The sequence below is a fragment of the Dendrobates tinctorius genome, unplaced genomic scaffold (genome assembly GCF_039654945.1).
Source record: "Dendrobates tinctorius isolate UK_male_01 unplaced genomic scaffold, ASM3965494v1 ptg000041l, whole genome shotgun sequence".
Taxonomy (NCBI): domain Eukaryota; kingdom Metazoa; phylum Chordata; class Amphibia; order Anura; family Dendrobatidae; genus Dendrobates; species Dendrobates tinctorius.
In genome coordinates this window covers 6,236,209-6,256,490 of record NW_027361709.1, presented here as the reverse complement: position 1 = coordinate 6,256,490, position 20,282 = coordinate 6,236,209, and the positions used below count along the sequence as shown (strand labels likewise).

General features: G+C 45.4%; 1 pseudogene; it reads right to left on the bottom strand.

Annotated features, from left to right (window-relative positions):
• Nucleotides 1-16,700: 16,700 nt before the first annotated feature.
• On the bottom strand, nt 16,701-18,593 carry LOC141088875 (uncharacterized; annotated as a pseudogene).
• Nucleotides 18,594-20,282: the final 1,689 nt, after the last annotated feature.

Genomic DNA, 20,282 nt, shown 5'->3' with positions numbered 1-20,282 from the left:
AGGGGCCTCTACGTCATCAAACGCCCGAGCGTTCCTGCGTACTATAGGGGGAGAGGAGACCCCCCCTCTGGCCGCGGCTTATCTCCCCCCCAAAAATAAGATGGTGAGATTGCAACATGCCCGATCTTTCCATCCCCCGACATCACCTGTGGGGGGAGAATCTGGAGGCCCCCACACACATCAGATGCTCAGCTGACGACTTCCATCTAGTGCCCTATGTCATTTAGAAGTCACTTCCAATACTTCCCCAGTCCCTGCTGGTCTCTTCTTCCTGGTTCAAACTACTGGAGAACTCCCCTTTTAGAGGAAATCTATCACCAGGTTTTTTGCTGCCCCCATCTGAGAGCAGCATGATGTAGAGGCAGAAACCCTGATTCCAGCGATGTGTCATTTACTGGGCTGCTTGCTGCAGTTTTGATTAAAACAGATCTAGCAGTCCTCAGAATGCTGAGCTGTGTATAGCCCCTCCCACACCACCGATTGGCTACTTTCTGTGTGCACTGTGCATAGGCAGAAAGCTGCCAATCAGTGGTGGAGGTGTGGCTGGACTACATGGCAGCAAGTTTAGCAATTTTATCAAAACTACAGCAGGCAACCCATCAAGTGACACATAGCTAGAATCAGGAGTTCTGCCTCTATAGCATGCAAAAACCTGATGAAAATGAGACAGTTGAGCATCCGACATTCAGGCCGAGAGGTAAAAATAAGAACGTCATGTAATAAACCGGAACATGCAGCTCACACCTGACAACAGGTAGCACACAAGAACACAGCTGACAACTGCAAACTACCCAAGAAGGTCAGAGATGCATTTTCTGGTGAACAGCTCAGCACAAACTTTTTTTTTTTTTTTTTACAAAACCATAATCTTTCCATTCAACTGGAGGGAAACCCCATCTGTTGCCTTGAAAATAACAGATAATTAAAAAAACGAGATCATGAGCGACAGCGAAGCGAGCAGGAAATATTCCCAGCAACACCTGCTTCCTGAAGGCAACCATTATTTGATCCCTAGGCTCCATATGTGCCGTGCCCCGAGCCCTGAGTGCAATGTCCGAGGTCCGCGCCGCCCCCAACTGATGACTCTTTAAGACTTTTAACTTTACGGAACGGATTAACCCTTCCTCTCCAGAGATTTCGGGGAGGTTTAGACGCCGTCATCGCTTTTGTTTCTCCGTTACTTCCCTTGAGTATAAAGAGAAGACATTCGGGATTTCATGATCAGTAACTTTCTTTTCTCTTCTCCCTAAAGATTATCCCAAACCAAATATAGGAAGACGTTCTCATCGTTACATTTTTTATTTTTTTAATTCTTTTCATCCCATTCGTCAATTCCTTGTGCAGACCCGAAAGTGAGAACTTCACCCCGTCTGTAAAAGGTCCAGGAATGAGATGACGATCATCAAAATGGGAATTAGGGTTCCAAATAATTTATAATGATTCCCAGCTCCCTCCGAGGGCAGATTTGGAAGGAGGATACGATATATTAATTTATTCGTCCTTCTGGCTTCCACCAAATAATAGGATGCCGATGTGACAACCCAATCCTTCTCCGGGAATGTTCATGGGTGGGACAAGTGAAGGACTGAAGAATGGAAGTCATTTTCCGTCAATGCTTCACTGTGGTTCTCCTGGGCTGTATTCATACTAGAGATGAGCGAATCGATTTGCCCAGTGGCAATATCAGTATTTAGTGGTCGCCAACCAGACAGGAGCCGTGCAAACCCCCTCTTACCTGCCGGCATCCCCCCCCCCCGGACAGGAGCCGTGCAAACCCCCTCTTACCTGCCGGCATCCCTCCACCACAAAGGAGCTGTGCAAACTTCCTCTCACCTGTCAGCATCCCCCCACCGGACAGGAGCCGTGCAAACCCCCTCTTACTTGCCGGCATCCCCCCCCGGACAGAAGTCGTGCAAACCCCCTCTTACCTACTAGCATCCCGACTGGACAGAAGCCATGCAAACCCCCTCTTACCTGCCGGCATCCCCCCCCCCGGACAGGAGCCGTGCAAACCCCCTCTTACCTGCCGGCATCCCTCCACCACAAAGGAGCTGTGCAAACTTCCTCTCACCTGTCAGCATCCCCCCACCGGACAGGAGCCGTGCAAACCCCCTCTTACTTGCCGGCATCCCCCCCCGGACAGAAGTCGTGCAAACCCCCTCTTACCTACTAGCATCCCGACTGGACAGAAGCCATGCAAACCCCCTCTTACCTGCTGGCATCCCTCCTCCGGACAGGAGCCGTGCAAACCCCCTCTTACCTACCGGCATCCCTCCACCACATAGGAGCTGTGCAAGCTTCCTCTCACCTGCCAGCATCCCCCCACCAGACAGGAGCCGTGCAAACCACCTCTCACCTGTCAGCATCCCTCCACCGGACAGGAGCTGTCCAAACGCCTTCTTACCTACCGGTATCCCTCCACCGGACAAGAGCCATGCAAACTCCCTCTTAACCGCCGGCATCCCCCCACTGGACAGGAGCCGTGCAAACCCCCTCTCACCTGTCAGCATCCCTCCACCGGACAGGAGCTGTGCAAACCACCTCTTACCTACTAGCATCCCCCCACCGGACAGGAGCCGTGCAAACCCCCTCTTACCTACCGGTATCCCTCCACTGGATAGGAGCTGTGCAAACCTTCTCTTACCTGCCAGCATCCCCCCACTCGACTCTTCTACTTCATAAGTTAAGAGTGATATCATGTGTGTAGCCTACAAATCAGAAGAGGTGTCGGGAATGCCGGCTGGTGATGCCGGGTAGTGAAAAGAGGATTGCAGGGCTCCCATCCAGCGGCCATGAACTACTGATATGGCCAGTGACCAGGGTCTTGCTCATCGCTCATCTCTAATTGACCGCTTCAACCCCCTAGTGACTCTGTTCTGGTACCAGTGCCCCAATCCATTCTGCCATTACTGACCGGTAATGATCGATGCTCTACGTTTCATTACCCCGTCGCTGGTCCAAATCTCTAAAATATCTGAGGAATAGTTTTAAGGTGCCACAAATCTTAGATACTTGTGAGCCAAACACTCATGTGGCCGACAGCAATTCTTCCCCCCCCTAAATACAGTTGTGGCCAAAAGTATTGACACCCCTGCAATTCTGTCAGATAATACTCTGTTTCTTCCTGAAAATGATTGCAAACACAAATTCTTTGGTATTATTATCTTCATTTAATTTGTCTTAAATGAAAAAACACAAAAAGAATTGTCCTAAAGCCAAATTGGATATAATTCCACACCAAACATAACAAAGAGGGTGGACAAAAGTATTGGCACTGTTCGAAAAATCATGTGATGCTTCTCTAATTTGTGTAATTAACAGCACCTGTAACTTACCTGTGGCACCTAACAGGTGTTGGCAATAACTAAATCACACTTGCAGCCAGTTGACATGGATTAAAGTTGACTCAACCTCTGTCCTGTGTCCTTGTGTGTACCACATTGAGCATGGAGAAAAGAAAGGAGACCAAAGAACTGTCTGAGGACTTGAGAAACCAAATTGTGAGGAAGCATGAGCAATCTCAAGGCTACAAGTCCATCTCCAAATACCTGAATGTTCCTGTGTCTACCGTGTGCAGTGTCATCAAGAAGTGTAAAGCCCATGGCACTGTGGCTAACCTCCCTAGATGTGGACGGAAAAGAAAAATTGACAAGAGATTTCAACGCAAGATTGTGCGGATGTTGGATAAAGAACCTCGACTAACATCCAAACAAGTTCAAGCTGCCCTGCAGTCGGAGGGTACAACAGTGTCAACCCGTACTATCCGTCGGCATCTGAATGAAAAGGGACTGTATGGTAGGAGACTCAGGAAGACCCCACTTCTTACCCCGAAACATAAAAAAGCCAGGCTGGAGTTTGCCAAAACTTACCTGAAAAAGCCTAAAACATTTTGGAAGAATGTTCTCTGGTCAGATGAGACAAAAGTAGAGCTTTTTCGGCAAAGGCATCAACATAGAGTTTACAGGAGAGAAAAAAAGAGGCATTCATAGAAAAAAACATGGTTCCTACAGTCAAACATGACGGAGGTTCCCTGATGTTTGGGGGTTGCTTTGCTGCCTCTGGCACTGGACTGCTTGACCGTGTGCATGGCATTATGAAGTCTGAAGACTACCAACAAATTTTACAGCATATTGTAGGGCCCAGTGTGAGAAAGCTGGGTCTCCCTCAGAGGTCATGGGTCTTCCAGCAGGACAATGACCCAAAACACACTTCAAAAAGCTTTAGAAAATGGTTTGAGAGAAAGCACTGGAGACTTCTAAGGTGGCCAGCAATGAGGCCAGACCTGAATCCCAGAGAACACCTGTGGAGAGATCTAAAAATGGCAGTTTGGAGAAGGCACCCTTCAAATATCAGGGACCTGGAGCAGTTTGCCAAAGAAGAATGGTCTAAAATTCCAGCGGAGCATTGTAAGAAACTCATTGATGGTTACCGGAAGCGGTTGGTCGCAGTTATTTTGGCTAAAGGTTGTGCAACCAAGTATTAGGCTGAAGGTGCCAATACTTTTGTCTGGCCCATTTTTGGAGTTTTGTGTGAAATGATCAATGTTTTGCTTTTTGCTTCATTCTCTTTTGTGTTTTTTCATTTAAGACAAATTAAATGAAGATAATAATACCAAAGAATTTGTGATTGCAATCATTTTCAGGAAGAAACTGAGTATTATCTGACAGAATTGCAGGGGTGTCAATACTTTTGGCCACAACTGTATGAATGCACAGCAGTATGTGCACATGTTCTCATAGGAGGAGAAAATAAACCGCTGCCAGACATCTCACTGACTGTGAGAACGTAGGATAGGACATATTGAAATCCAACATGTCCCATCTATCTTTTCCCTGACATTGGAGGAGAGTAGAAAGTCTTCCACCTTCGGCTTTGGGCATCACTGGCCACCATGGAGGACATCACTGTTACAGGGTTTAGGATATTCACCGTTGTTCTGTAGCAATTAAGCACTTGTCGTGGCGGCGGCTCCCCTGGTCTTCAGTCTGTGATTGATGCTGGTGGTCCTCCTGATTGGCGGCTTCTGCTTGTAACATCAGACATAGTTTATACATATCAGTAATGGCCATATGTGAAGACCTTACCAGGTGGCTCGGAGGCACAGATGTGGCACCAGGTTGGCGCAGGCAATGACTGTCCATGCTGTCCATTGCTGACTATGCAAGTTCAATATCTGTCAGACTCGGATCCCCTATACACATGCACACTTGCTTTGGCGGAGCAGATACGGGAAGGTGGGTGAGCCGCTGTCAGACTCCTCAGAATAAAAGGACAGGGCGATGACATTCAGCATGCCCGATCCTTCTTTTGGGGGACGTTTATCTCACCCCATCCATGTTTGACAGCTGCGGCTCCTTGGAGGTCTCGATGACTTCTCTCTTTCCTGTACAGACCTTTAATATACAGCCCTGATGCCGCTATTTCCCGGGTTTCCTTCTTCCTCCTCGTCCTCATTTACCTCTTTCTGTTCATTAAGCTCATTAAAAGCAATAAGAACAATGCAAGAAGGTGCAGAGAGAAGAGGTCACCGAGCGAGTCCTCCAAGGGTCATCCAAGGAACAACAAATATTCCAAGCAGCGGCAGGAAGAAGGCCTCAAATTTCCAGCGGCTGGGAACGTTCTGCAGCTACTTCCTGGGGCGCTGAGACGCTTCCTGCCATCTTCCTGCCACTTTCTGCAAGAGATCTGAGAAGTGACTGCAGCTAATGATGGCTTCAGCAGCCTTCCCGGTCCACCTGCAGACGCTGAACCCTTAGTCACTGGAGCCATATTCTTAGGCATTAGGTGGCGGCAAATTAAAGGGAAGTGCACAAAATAAATAATAAGAGGCGTCAAAGGGCGAGGACGGAGCCCGAATGTACCACAGAGGAATGTGTGTGGCCAATATGTATCTATTCTGTATGACTGAACCACCCGGATCAGCTGCTGAGTGTGACCATATGTATCATCTGCAGATTATCCTGGGGGCTTTCCCAGAAGAGACACCCCCTGCGAGGTGGCGAGGACCCATTTTACTAATATGGAGCAATTTCAGCGACACGGTGAGGTGTCACCTATATGAACAGGCTCGGACTGGCACACCGGAGAGCAGGACAATCCTCTGGTAGGCCGCTCCTGTGAAGGATTGCTGATGAGCAGTGCTATTTCACTTGATTCACTATTTGCAGAAAAAGCTATAATCTAATCATTATCCAAGTTATTATTTCATAGGAGCAAAACTAAATTTTTACACTCGAGTCAGGTTAATTTTGCATGTAACTAAAGAGTGGACCCCAAGAATCAATGTTACTGGGGGGCATTTGCCAACCCAGTCTGACACTGTATACGACCCAAATGTACAGTTGTGGCCAAAAGTATTGACACCCCTGCAATTCTGTCAGATAATATTCAGTTTCTTCCTGAAAATGATTGCAAACACAAATTCTTTGGTATTATCACCATTTAATTTGTCTTAAATGAAAAAACACAAAAGAGAATGAAGCAAAAAGCAAAACATTGATCATTTCACACAAAACTCCAAAAATGGGCTAGACAAAAGTATTGGCACCCTCAGCCTAATACTTGGTTGCACAACCTTTAGCCAAAATAACTGCGACCAACCGCTTCCGGTAACCATCAATGAGTTTCTTACAATGCTCTGCTGGAATTTTAGACCATTCTTCTTTGGCAAACTGCTCCAGGTCCCTGATATCTGAAGGGTGCCTTCTCCAAACTGCCATTTTTAGATCTCTCCACAGGTGTTCTATGGGATTCAGGTTTGGACTCATTGCTGGCCACCTTAGAAGTCTCCAGTGCTTTCTCTCAAACCATTTTCTAGTGCTTTTTGAAGTGTGTTTTGGGTCATTGTCCTGCTGGAAGACCCATGACCTCTGAGGGAGACCCAGCTTTCTCACACTGAGCCCTACATTATGCTGCAAAATGTGTTGGTAGTCTTCTGACTTCATAATGCCATGCACACGGTCAAGCAGTCCAGTGCCAGAGGCAGCAAAGCAACCCCAAAACATCAGGAAACCTCCGCCATGTTTGACTGTAGGGACCGTGTTCTTTTCTTTGAATGCCTCTTTTTTTCTCCTGTAAACTCTATGTTGATGCCTTTGCCCAAAAATCTCTACTTTTGTCTCATCTGACCAGAGAACATTCTTCCAAAACGTTTTAGGCTTTTTCAGGTAAGTTTTGGCAAACTCCAGCCTGGCTTTTTTATGTCTCGGGGTAAGAAGTGGGGTCTTCCTGGGTCTCCTACCATACAGTCCCTTTTCATTCAGACGCCGACGGATAGTACGGGTTGACTCTGTTGTACCCTCGGACTGCAGGGCAGCTTGAACTTGTTTGGATGTTAGTCGAGGTTCTTTATCCAACATCCGCACAATCTTGCGTTGAAATCTCTTGTCAATTTTTCTTTTCCGTCCACATCTAGGGAGGTTAGCCACAGTGCCATGGGCTTTACACTTCTTGATGACACTGCGCACGGTAGACACAGGAACATTCAGGTCTTTGGAGATGGACTTGTAGCCTTGAGATTGCTCATGCTTCCTCACAATTTGGTTTCTCAAGTCCTCAGACAGTTCTTTGGTCTCCTTTCTTTTCTCCATGCTCAATGTGGTACACACAAGGACACAGGACAAAGGTTGAGGCAACTTTAGTCCATGTCAACTGGCTGCAAGTGTGATTTAGTTATTGCTAACACCTGTTAGGTGCCACAGGTAAGTTACAGGTGCTGTTAATTACACAAATTAGAGAAGCATCACATGATTTTTCAAACAGTGCCAATACTTTTGTCCACCCTCTTTGTTATGTTTGGTGTGGAATTATATCCAATTTGGCTTTAGGACAATTCTTTTTGTGCTTTTTCATTTAAGACAAATTAAATGAAGATAATAATACCAAAGAATTTGTGTTTGCAATCATTTTCAGGAAGAAACTGAGTATTATCTGACAGAATTGCAGGGGTGTCAATACTTTTAGCCACAACTGTAGCAGGACCTATGAGGCGGCTCTGACATTAGGCCAAATCTCATCACGTTAAGGGCTCGCTCAGGCATAATCGCCCGTCAGCCGTGGACCTTACATTCCAGGTGAACGTTTTATGAGTTTCCTACTAACCCACTGCGCCGTGTGCAGAGCTGTGTGAGTGTTTGGCCCCAGGGCCCCGATGTCAGTCATTGTCCCCCATTAGGAATATAATGGGCCCAGACTTTGTTTTTTTTTTTTTTTTTTGCAGTTTGGGAAAAAATGTTTCTTTTTCCATAGGAAACATTGATGCTGTGTGCTGGCTTCCTCTGCTGCTGTGGACTAAGCGTTTCAGAACTTTCCTGCAGTCAGTCGATGAGGGGAAACTTCTCCATACGTCCCTGTTTATAACATATGTGATAGCATGTCACCTCCATATGTGATAGCATGTCACCGCCATATGTGATAGCATGTCACCACCATATGTGATAGCATGTCACCACCATATGTGATAGCATGTCACCTCCATATGTGATAGCATGTCACCGCCATATGTGATAGCATGTCACCGCCATATGTGATAGCATGTCACCACCATATGTGATAGCATGTCACCTCCATATGTGATAGCATGTCACCTCCATATGTGATAGCATGTCACCTCCATATGTGATAGCATGTCACCTCCATATGTGATAGCATGTCACCACCATATGTGATAGCATGTCACCTCCATATGTGATAGCATGTCACCACCATATGTGATAGCATGTCACCGCCATATGTGATAGCATGTCACCTCCATATGTGATAGCATGTCACCTCCATATGTGATAGCATGTCACCTCCATATGTGATAGCATGTCACCTCCATATGTGATAGCATGTCACCACCATATGTGATAGCATGTCACCGCCTTATGTGATAGCATGTCACCTCCATATGTGATAGCATGTCACCACCATATGTGATAGCATGTCACCACCATATGTGATAGCATGTCACCGCCATATGTGATAGCATGTCACCACCATATGTGATAGCATGTCACCTCCATATGTGATAGCATGTCACCGCCATATGTGATAGCATGTCACCGCCATATGTGATAGCATGTCACCTCCATATGTGATAGCATGTCACCTCCATATGTGATAGCATGTCACCTCCATATGTGATAGCATGTCACCTCCATATGTGATAGCATGTCACCACCATATGTGATAGCATGTCACCTCCATATGTGATAGCATGTCACCGCCATATGTGATAGCATGTCACCTCCATATGTGATAGCATGTCACCTCCATATGTGATAGCATGTCACCTCCATATGTGATAGCATGTCACCTCCATATGTGATAGCATGTCACCTCCATATGTGATAGCATGTCACCGCCATATGTGATAGCATGTCACCTCCATATGTGATAGAATGTCACCACCATATGTGATAGAATGTCACCACCATATGTGATAGAATGTCACCACCATATGTGATAGCATGTCACCACCATATGTGATAGAATGTCACCACCATATGTGATAGCATGTCACCACCATATGTGATAGAATGTCACCACCATATGTGATAGCATGTCACCACCATATGTGATAGCATGTCACCGCCATATGTGATAGCATGTCACCGCCATATGTGATAGCATGTCACCTCCATATGTGATAGCATGTCACCACCATATGTGATAGCATGTCACCTCCATATGTGATAGCATGTCACCTCCATATGTGATAGCATGTCACCTCCATATGTGATAGCATGTCACCACCATATGTGATAGCATGTCACCTCCATATGTGATAGCATGTCACCTCCATATGTGATAGCATGTCACCTCCATATGTGATAGCATGTCACCTCCATATGTGATAGCATGTCACCGCCATATGTGATAGCATGTCACCACCATATGTGATAGCATGTCACCTCCATATGTGATAGCATGTCACCTCCATATGTGATAGCATGTCACCTCCATATGTGATAGCATGTCACCTCCATATGTGATAGCATGTCACCACCATATGTGATAGCATGTCACCTCCATATGTGATAGCATGTCACCTCCATATGTGATAGCATGTCACCACCATATGTGATAGCATGTCACCGCCATATGTGATAGCATGTCACCACCATATGTGATAGCATGTCACCTCCATATGTGATAGCATGTCACCACCATATGTGATAGCATGTCACCTCCATATGTGATAGCATGTCACCTCCATATGTGATAGCATGTCACCACCATATGTGATAGCATGTCACCTCCATATGTGATAGCATGTCACCTCCATATGTGATAGAATGTCACCTCCATATGTGATAGCATGTCACCGCCATATGTGATAGCATGTCACCTCCATATGTGATAGCATGTCACCGCCATATGTGATAGCATGTCACCACCATATGTGATAGCATGTCACCACCATATGTGATAGCATGTCACCTCCATATGTGATAGAATGTCACCTCCATATGTGATAGCATGTCACCACCATATGTGATAGCATGTCACCGCCATATGTGATAGCATGTCACCTCCATATGTGATAGCATGTCACCACCATATGTGATAGCATGTCACCTCCATATGTGATAGCATGTCACCTCCATATGTGATAGAATGTCACCTCCATATGTGATAGCATGTCACCACCATATGTGATAGCATGTCACCACCATATGTGATAGCATGTCACCTCCATATGTGATAGAATGTCACCTCCATATGTGATAGCATGTCACCACCATATGTGATAGCATGTCACCGCCATATGTGATAGCATGTCACCTCCATATGTGATAGAATGTCACCTCCATATGTGATAGCATGTCACCACCATATGTGATAGCATGTCACCACCATATGTGATAGCATGTCACCTCCATATGTGATAGAATGTCACCTCCATATGTGATAGCATGTCACCACCATATGTGATAGCATGTCACCGCCATATGTGATAGCATGTCACCTCCATATGTGATAGCATGTCACCTCCATATGTGATAGCATGTCACCTCCATATGTGATAGCATGTCACCTCCATATGTGATAGCATGTCACCACCATATGTGATAGCATGTCACCTCCATATGTGATAGCATGTCACCGCCATATGTGATAGCATGTCACCTCCATATGTGATAGCATGTCACCGCCATATGTGATAGCATGTCACCTCCATATGTGATAGCATGTCACCACCATATGTGATAGCATGTCACCTCCATATGTGATAGCATGTCACCTCCATATGTGATAGCATGTCACCGCCATATGTGATAGCATGTCACCTCCATATGTGATAGCATGTCACCACCATATGTGATAGCATGTCACCGCCATATGTGATAGCATGTCACCTCCATATGTGATAGCATGTCACCACCATATGTGATAGCATGTCACCGCCATATGTGATAGCATGTCACCTCCATATGTGATAGCATGTCACCTCCATATGTGATAGCATGTCACCTCCATATGTGATAGCATGTCACCACCATATGTGATAGCATGTCACCACCATATGTGATAGCATGTCACCTCCATATGTGATAGCATGTCACCTCCATATGTGATAGCATGTCACCTCCATATGTGATAGAATGTCACCGCCATATGTGATAGCATGTCACCTCCATATGTGATAGCATGTCACCTCCATATGTGATAGAATGTCACCGCCATATGTGATAGCATGTCACCTCCATATGTGATAGCATGTCACCACCATATGTGATAGCATGTCACCTCCATATGTGATAGCATGTCACCACCATATGTGATAGCATGTCACCACCATATGTGATAGCATGTCACCGCCATATGTGATAGCATGTCACCTCCATATGTGATAGCATGTCACCACCATATGTGATAGCATGTCACCACCATATGTGATAGAATGTCACCGCCATATGTGATAGCATGTCACCTCCATATGTGATAGCATGTCACCACCATATGTGATAGCATGTCACCACCATATGTGATAGCATGTCACCGCCATATGTGATAGCATGTCACCTCCATATGTGATAGCATGTCACCTCCATATGTGATAGCATGTCACCACCATATGTGATAGCATGTCACCACCATATGTGATAGCATGTCACCTCCATATGTGATAGCATGTCACCTCCATATGTGATAGCATGTCACCACCATATGTGATAGCATGTCACCACCATATGTGATAGCATGTCACCTCCATATGTGATAGCATGTCACCGCCATATGTGATAGCATGTCACCTCCATATGTGATAGCATGTCACCACCATATGTGATAGCATGTCACCTCCATATGTGATAGCATGTCACCGCCATATGTGATAGCATGTCACCTCCATATGTGATAGCATGTCACCACCATATGTGATAGCATGTCACCACCATATGTGATAGCATGTCACCTCCATATGTGATAGCATGTCACCTCCATATGTGATAGCATGTCACCGCCTTATGTGATAGCATGTCACCACCATATGTGATAGCATGTCACCACCATATGTGATAGCATGTCACCGCCTTATGTGATAGCATGTCACCACCATATGTGATAGCATGTCACCACCATATGTGATAGCATGTCACCTCCATATGTGATAGCATGTCACCTCCATATGTGATAGCATGTCACCGCCATATGTGATAGCATGTCACCTCCATATGTGATAGCATGTCACCTCCATATGTGATAGCATGTCACCACCATATGTGATAGCATGTCACCTCCATATGTGATAGCATGTCACCGCCATATGTGATAGCATGTCACCGCCATATGTGATAGCATGTCACCGCCATATGTGATAGCATGTCACCTCCATATGTGATAGCATGTCACCACCATATGTGATAGCATGTCACCTCCATATGTGATAGCATGTCACCTCCATATGTGATAGCATGTCACCACCATATGTGATAGCATGTCACCGCCTTATGTGATAGCATGTCACCTCCATATGTGATAGCATGTCACCTCCATATGTGATAGCATGTCACCTCCATATGTGATAGCATGTCACCGCCTTATGTGATAGCATGTCACCTCCATATGTGATAGCATGTCACCTCCATATGTGATAGCATGTCACCTCCATATGTGATAGCATGTCACCGCCTTATGTGATAGCATGTCACCTCCATATGTGATAGCATGTCACCACCATATGTGATAGCATGTCACCGCCTTATGTGATAGCATGTCACCTCCATATGTGATAGCATGTCACCTCCATATGTGATAGCATGTCACCTCCATATGTGATAGCATGTCACCACCATATGTGATAGCATGTCACCGCCTTATGTGATAGCATGTCACCTCCATATGTGATAGCATGTCACCGCCTTATGTGATAGCATGTCACCTCCATATGTGATAGCATGTCACCACCATATGTGATAGCATGTCACCTCCATATGTGATAGCATGTCACCTCCATATGTGATAGCATGTCACCTCCATATGTGATAGCATGTCACCGCCTTATGTGATAGCATGTCACCTCCATATGTGATAGCATGTCACCACCATATGTGATAGCATGTCACCGCCTTATGTGATAGCATGTCACCTCCATATGTGATAGCATGTCACCTCCATATGTGATAGCATGTCACCTCCATATGTGATAGCATGTCACCACCATATGTGATAGCATGTCACCGCCTTATGTGATAGCATGTCACCACCATATGTGATAGCATGTCACCGCCTTATGTGATAGCATGTCACCTCCATATGTGATAGCATGTCACCACCATATGTGATAGCATGTCACCTCCATATGTGATAGCATGTCACCGCCATATGTGATAGCATGTCACCTCCATATGTGATAGCATGTCACCGCCTTATGTGATAGCATGTCACCTCCATATGTGATAGCATGTCACCACCATATGTGATAGCATGTCACCTCCATATGTGATAGCATGTCACCACCATATGTGATAGCATGTCACCTCCATATGTGATAGCATGTCACCTCCATATGTGATAGCATGTCACCTCCATATGTGATAGCATGTCACCTCCATATGTGATAGCATGTCACCGCCATATGTGATAGAATGTCACCTCCATATGTGATAGCATGTCACCTCCATATGTGATAGCATGTCACCTCCATATGTGATAGCATGTCACCGCCATATGTGATAGAATGTCACCTCCATATGTGATAGCATGTCACCTCCATATGTGATAGCATGTCACCTCCATATGTGATAGCATGTCACCACCATATGTGATAGCATGTCACCTCCATATGTGATAGCATGTCACCTCCATATGTGATAGAATGTCACCGCCATATGTGATAGAATGTCACCTCCATATGTGATAGCATGTCACCACCATATGTGATAGCATGTCACCACCATATGTGATAGCATGTCACCTCCATATGTGATAGAATGTCACCGCCATATGTGATAGAATGTCACCTCCATATGTGATAGCATGTCACCACCATATGTGATAGCATGTCACCTCCATATGTGATAGAATGTCACCTCCATATGTGATAGCATGTCACCACCATATGTGATAGCATGTCACCACCATATGTGATAGCATGTCACCTCCATATGTGATAGAATGTCACCTCCATATGTGATAGCATGTCACCACCATATGTGATAGCATGTCACCTCCATATGTGATAGCATGTCACCTCCATATGTGATAGCATGTCACCACCATATGTGATAGCATGTCACCTCCATATGTGATAGCATGTCACCACCATATGTGATAGCATGTCACCACCATATGTGATAGCATGTCACCTCCATATGTGATAGCATGTCACCACCATATGTGATAGCATGTCACCTCCATATGTGATAGCATGTCACCTCCATATGTGATAGCATGTCACCACCATATGTGATAGCATGTCACCACCATATGTGATAGCATGTCACCACCATATGTGATAGCATGTCACCACCATATGTGATAGCATGTCACCTCCATATGTGATAGCATGTCACCACCATATGTGATAGCATGTCACCACCATATGTGATAGCATGTCACCACCATATGTGATAGCATGTCACCTCCATATGTGATAGCATGTCACCACCATATGTGATAGCATGTCACCACCATATGTGATAGCATGTCACCACCATATGTGATAGCATGTCACCTCCATATGTGATAGCATGTCACCACCATATGTGATAGCATGTCACCTCCATATGTGATAGCATGTCACCTCCATATGTGATGGCATGTCACCACCATATGTGATAGCATGTCACCACCATATGTGATAGCATGTCACCTCCATATGTGATAGCATGTCACCACCATATGTGATAGCATGTCACCTCCATATGTGATAGCATGTCACCACCATATGTGATAGCATGTCACCACCATATGTGATAGCATGTCACCACCATATGTGATAGCATGTCACCTCCATATGTGATAGCATGTCACCACCATATGTGATAGCATGTCACCTCCATATGTGATAGCATGTCACCTCCATATGTGATAGCATGTCACCACCATATGTGATAGCATGTCACCTCCATATGTGATAGCATGTCACCTCCATATGTGATAGCATGTCACCACCATATGTGATAGCATGTCACCTCCATATGTGATAGCATGTCACCTCCATATGTGATAGCATGTCACCACCATATGTGATAGCATGTCACCGCCATATGTGATAGCATGTCACCACCATATGTGATAGCATGTCACCACCATATGTGATAGCATGTCACCGCCATATGTGATAGCATGTCACCTCCATATGTGATAGCATGTCACCACCATATGTGATAGCATGTCACCTCCATATGTGATAGCATGTCACCGCCATATGTGATAGCATGTCACCGCCATATGTGATAGCATGTCATCTGCTGGTGTAGGTCCACTGTGTTTTATCAATGTCAGCGCAGCCGTCTACCAGGACATTTTAGAGCTCTTCATGCTTCCCTCTGCTGACAAGCTTTATGGAGATGGAAGTGTCATTCTCCAGCAGGACTTGGCCCCTGTCCACACTGCTAAAAGTACCAATACCTGGTGTACACACAACAGTATCACTGGGCTTGATTGGCAGCAAACTCACCTGACCTTAACCCCATAGAGAATCTATGGAGTATTGTCAAGAGGAAGACGAGAGACACCAGACCCAACAATGCAGACGAGCTGAAGGCTGCTATCAAAGCAACCTGGGCTTCCATAACCCCTCAGCAGTGCCACAGGCTGATCGCCTCCATGCCACGCCGCATTGATGCAGTAATTGATACCAAAGGAGCCCCGACCAAGTATTGAGTGCATTTACTGATCATACATTTCAGTAGGACAACATTTCAGATTTTAAAATCATTTTTTCAAGCTGGTGTTATAAAGTATTCTAATTTACTGAGATAATGACTTTTGGGTTTTCATTGGCTGTAAGCCGTAATCATCATCATTACCAGAAATAAACACGTGAAATAGATCACTCTGTGTGTAATGACTCTATAATATACAAGTTTAACTTTTTGTATTGAAAATCTGAAATAAATTCACTTTTTGATGATATTCTAATTTTGTGAGAAGCGTCTGTCTATTCCAGCCAATGATGGAACTGAACCAAGTAACCCCTGTGGTCTCTGTAGGATTTCTACAAGACTGACGAGAAAATGCAAAAACTGGAAAATGATATTTCTGCTTTACTTTAAACATTTCCTTTCTAGGTCCTTAGTAGAGAACCAGAAACCGATTCCAAACAGAAGAGATTTAGAAAGTTTTCTTCCAGTTAATTCTGCAAAACCATCTTGAAGCAAATGAGGGACTTCTTCCTCTTGGAAGGTGGTGTCCACCTCTGAAGAACCTTATGATGCCCCTAAAGGTGACTTTCCATGCTGTATTTGGGGTCTTATGTCCAATTTATAATATGTCCTCATATTCCACAAAAAATCTGTGAAAGTCAACCTTTATATTCCGAGGAGCGAGGACGACACACAGCTGCACGACACTGGTCTATGGTGATAGATCGGGTCCAAACTTTACCTTCAGAAGATGGTGCTCAGGCGTCATCCATCATCCCGGGTTTACAAGTCCCGTCATGGGCAACTACCAAATAACTGATCATCAACGTTCTACTTTTTCACAGAAGGATCCCAGTGACGGTTACTGATCCAATAGTTTCCTTAGGCAAGGTTTGGTAGACCCTCAGGAATGGACTGCACCCTCCTCGACTGCACTTTCTTCGCTTCCGTCGGATTTCCAACCAGTTTATGTCTCACGATTTTCCCAAGTCGCAAGTTCACTGCCCTCTTATTGTGCAGGACAGGACTTGATTTGGGCAAATCTCTGATGGCTGACGGTGAAGAACTGGACAGCAACATCCAATATATGGAATTTACCTTCAATGTTAATGAATTGCCTGCTAAATCTCTTCTCCCTGGGCAGAAAAATGTAAATTTGGTGATGCCGCGATGCGATAGTCTTGGTGCACAGACAAAGCGTAAGATGCCACCACCGGGCACCGGACGCTTTTTCCGCTAATCTTGTGAGATGCCAAAAAAAAGCTAAAATGAGAAGAAATAGATATTTCATCACTCCTCTGCAGCGCCACCACAGGCAATATGAAGAATGACACAGTCCTGATTGAAATCAGTGGCTTGTCCATGCAATTTCTGAGCGCACCAAGTCCTCCAGGTTTAGGGGTGATCTTTGTAGAAGCGCTCTGCTCGGACTACTTAATAGTGGCTGGTTATAAGAGTAGAGATAGTAAGAGGAGCTCATCTTAAGTTCACAGGAAAATGTAAACCTGGAGCCGGTCCACAGCGGGGTTCATAAATCAGTGCTCTCAGTCGATCTCCGTGGCTCCAGCGCCTGTCGTCGATATATCTCTGTACAGCTGGACTGGATGCCATGTTGTGGGCCACCACTCAGTGGTTTCCGGAAACTGGTGAGATTGCAAAACACAGTCACCAACTGCCATGCCGGATATATTTTGCAAGCTGGTCTGCACGTGCCTCCATACTTTACATCTGTGCCGGAGAATTGTGCTCAGTCTTGAGGAAGTCTGGAGCTCCTGAAGAGATGGAGGAACAGACATAATGATGAAGTGGTCTTCAGCGCCCTGGACTTTGGGTGAATGTACTGAAAACAGGTGTATGTGTGGGGGCCGAGGTGTGGGACTATGTCTGACAACGACCAATCAGACCTTGATGATGGTCATAAGTTAAAGAAAACCCGTGGTTGGCTCTTATCGGTCAACATGGGACATTATGAACTCCAGGGGGCCGAGCAAAGAAAAAATCCACTGACCTTAATTGGTTCCATCAAATCACCTCAAATAAACATTGCCGGCTATTTAGGGGCTACCAGGCTTGAGAACTAATTTTCAAACACCCTATTAGGGTTTATGGAGGGATACCCAAGTCATAATGCCCATTACCTCCAGTGGAGCGAGTGGCTACAAACATGGCCTGGCTCCAGAACATCTGACATTTTGTGCATCATAAGGACATATTTTGAAATGTGTAATGCTTCGTTTTTCCTGTAGGGGTGCTGCAGCCTTTCCTTATACCTCTAAGAAACTCTTGTAGAGCCATCATCGCAAATACGGGCGGCACGGTGTCTCAGTGGCTAGCACTGCAGCCTTGCAGCGCTTGAGTCCTGTGTTCAAATCCCACTAAGGACAATGTCTGCAAGGAGTTTGTATGTTCTCCCCGTGTTTGCGTAGGTTTCCTCCGGTTTCCTCCCACATTCCAAAGACGTACTGATAGGGATTCTAGATTGTGAGCCCCATCGGGGACAGCGATGATAATGTCTGTAAATCGCTGCGGAATTAATGGCGCTATATAAGTGACTAAGATAAATTTAAAAAAAAATATGAAGCATTAAATGTTTCTGAGGGACGGCGGGTGATTGGGTGTTTCAGAATTTATGGCAACACTTTAGATAGTGGTAGATGTTGGTATGAAGGCTGATCATCAGAAGTTAGGTCAATGACATGATACCAACAAGGGGCCAGGGAGGGGCACTGGATGAGGACATTATTACTGGAAGGGGCCAAGGATGTTGGAGATTACTACTGGAATAGGCACAGGCACATTGGGAACATTACTGCAAAATGGGGCAAATGATTGGGGACATTATAACTGGAAGGGGCACAGGATTGGGGACATTATTACTGGAAGGAACACAGGATTGGGGACAGGATTGGGGAACATTATTAGATGAGGAACATTAATACTGGAAGGGGGAAAGGATGGGGACATTATTACTGGAAGGAACACAGGATTGGGGACAGGATTGGGGAACATTATTACTGGAAGGGGCACAGGATGGGGAACATTATTATTGGAAGGGGCACAGGATGGGGAACATTATTACTGGAAGGGGGATAAGATGGGGACATTATTACTGGAAAGGGCACAGTATGGGGACTATTACTACTGGAAGGGACACAAGATGTTGGACATTATTTCCTGAAGGGACCATTAGGAACATTAGCACAGGACGGGAACATTATTGCATTGTGGAGGGACTAACATATAGGTGGGGACCCAGGTCCAAATTTTGCAGACTCTTGTTGCGCCTCTGGAGGTCACCCCTGTGAATAGTATAGAGTTATTTTAGTGCACAAATATTATCCCCACTGGGACCTCGACTGATCTCCAGAACAAGTCGCCTCTGCAATATTGTGACCATGGAAAGCTGAGTGGAGCGAATGGACTCACACATGCCCTGCTGCTTCTATGGAAGTGCAGGACCCCATTATCATCATCACTGCTGTAGACTATGAACAGAGTAGGGAGCACATGCACGACCTCTTTAACTCCTCTGGACCACAGTCTTTAGGCCATAGGAGAGCAGGAACCATACGTCCCCTGTTCTTCTGACGGTTGTGACCCAATATATACTTGAACACAACTCTGAAAGCTGACAGCAAAATCCAGTTTTAACTAAACTTCCAGATTTGTTTGTGATTTCCCTTTAGCTCTTTCTGAGACGACACCCGGCGGCCTCGCATCGTCCGTTACATGGCCACTAGGTATTGCTGCATATGTTTGATAGGAGTCAGATCTGCGTCGACGACAATACGGCAATTTAATAAAATGGGATCAGCCCAATTTACAGGTAGCAAAAACCCACAAATCGCCCTGATTTCTTTACACTCAGCAACACAAAGCAGCCAAAATGTACAAATGTATCTGCTTCGCCTCTCTCTTTCCACCACTGGCAGAACATGCTTGTCCTGGCAGCACCTAGAGAGGGAACGTGACCGTCCATGTGAA